This window comes from Piliocolobus tephrosceles, chromosome 12 (genome assembly GCF_002776525.5).
Source record: "Piliocolobus tephrosceles isolate RC106 chromosome 12, ASM277652v3, whole genome shotgun sequence".
In the NCBI taxonomy this organism is placed as follows: domain Eukaryota; kingdom Metazoa; phylum Chordata; class Mammalia; order Primates; family Cercopithecidae; genus Piliocolobus; species Piliocolobus tephrosceles.
Window position 1 is genome coordinate 102245061 of NC_045445.1, and position 2293 is coordinate 102247353.

The window sequence follows — 2293 nt, forward strand, 5'->3', positions numbered from 1 at the left end:
GATAGTATGCACTGCAGGGGGTTGGGAGTGGTTGAGGTTCTGAAGGAAGGTTTTATCAATTACTTGAGGCTAGGCAGTGTTCTAAAAGATAACTGTAACATACATTTGAATCATGTCCACATGAATTTTTTTTTTTTTTCAGAAAGAATGTTTTTAGATCAGGAATGGCAAATGCATTTCATCTTAAGTGACTGTTCCAATCAATAGGTGCCGAGCATGAAGAAGGGCTAAGACTGCTTCTGGGCTGGGAAAAAAAGAGTTGGTATCCTTCCCAGATAGCTGTCACTGGTACAGCTTAAGTGGGTGGCAGCATGTGTGAGCCATTTCTATACATCTGATTCACCTACTGAATGAAATGTGCATATTACCCACGTGTGGTCCTGCAGCAGGAAATTCAAGATCCTCCTCTTGTGCACTAGGACACTTTTACAGCTTTATACCTCAGTATAGTTGTCCCTTGATATATGCAGGGGATTGATTCAAGGTCCCCGGGGTATACCCAAATTCACACATACTCAAGTCCCACAGTCAGCCCTGCAGAACCCACGTATATGAGAAGTTGGCCCTCCCTATACTTGGGTTTCACATCTTGTGAATACTATATTTTCTTTTTTTTGGTAGCAAACTTTTATTTAAATCTTACATAACTCAAGCTTTATAAAAAGCAAACATAATTGAAAATTGGGTTGTCCCTCTAAAGCCTTAAGTATTCAAGGTTTGAAATGGTTAATTTAAAAATAAGCAAACAAACAACACAACAACAACAACAACAAAAAACCCTGCAGCAGATCCTGCTGAAATACTTTTTAAAAAATCTAAATGAGCTTAATCTTTACAAAAGTTATTTTAGCTCAAAAGCTGTAAAATCGAAGTTATCTTAATTCTACAAAGAAGGGAGAGGGTCTTTGAATTTATGCCACCATTTCCTTAGAGCCTCATCTTTTTCATCAAATTTGACCATAAATCAAATTTCTGTGTGCCCCTGTTTTCAGGAGATTCCTCTTGCAAAAGAAGCCAAGTACAAACATGGAAGAACAACTGCCTAAGCAAGTAGAAAAGTGTTCCAAAATAGTGTGCAATGAATGAAGAGTTCTGGATTAATCTCTGGAACTCAACCTGGACCTTGATCTTTATTTTGAATGAGATCTAGAACAGGATCTTGAAGTAGCTCTTTTTGGTGGAGAGGACACAGAATGACCCTTTGAGGGTGGAACAGGTAGGGGTGAATTGGAACGAGACTGGCTCCTTGATCTGTATTTTGACTTCATATCACCTTTTCCACTTTCTTTGGAAGATCAAGACCAAGACCTGCTTGGAGATTTCTTATACTCATCCTTAGATCTGCTTTGAGAACAAGAACGGGAGCCTATATCAGATTTGGGCATAGATTTGCTCCTTGAGCTAGATTTCCTGCCTTTTAAACGAGAACGTGATCGACCTTTGCTCCGCGACCTGGATCAGGAGTGACTTTCTGAGATACTTTGAGATCTACTGTGGCTGCTCCGGTGACTCCTACTTCGTGACTGTCTTCTAGATCAAGACCTGGATCTGCTTCCAGAATCGGATCTCCTATCGCTTGTGCCTGGCTTACCTTCAATAAGCTTAATATTTCTGCACCATCCAGTTTGTCCAACGCATGCTTCATGTCAAAACAGGAGTGAAACTCAATGCCCTCACTTGTGCATTCCTTGTGAGCATCAACATAGGTTACTTCTTCTGCTTGTTGCATAAAATCCTTTAAATCTTGCCAACTGTAACCACTAGAAAGACTTTCTACAATAAGGTCATATTCTGTATGAACAGGTGGTCCATATTTGTTTCTGCCAGATGTTCTCTGACTGCTGTATCCACCTCCACCACCATCTCCCTGCATCTAATGGCAAAAGGTTGCTGTCATCATGGCTTCTGGTAAGGTCAGCCAAAGGGCCATGGGGCAAGAGTCACACAATGTATGGAAAAGTCAAGGCCAATCATGAAAGGCAGTCATCTTAGCCGCAGTAGACACAGCCTCAGACCCATTGGCCACCAATCACCACACTCTGGCATCCCATGGCTGCCCCAGGATGTGAAGGCAGCAGGGCTCGGGGACACCTGAGTCATATGATCCCCAGCCCCGACACCTAAATACTGTATTTTCAATCCACATATAAGTGGACGTGCACAGTTCAAACCCATGTTGTTCAAGGGTCAACTGTTCAGAGCTGGTCAAGAAAGCCCTGCATCCCAAAGATGATTTCAATAGCTGTCTGGAATGTTATTGTGGTAGATGTCTTTGTTCAAAGTATGGCACTAG

At 41.8% G+C, this 2293-nt stretch overlaps 1 pseudogene; it reads right to left on the minus strand.

Moving 5' to 3' along the window:
* Nucleotides 1-1097: 1097 nt before the first annotated feature.
* On the minus strand, nucleotides 1098-1873 carry LOC111536426 (annotated as a pseudogene).
* Between the last annotated feature and the right edge of the window lie 420 nt (nucleotides 1874-2293).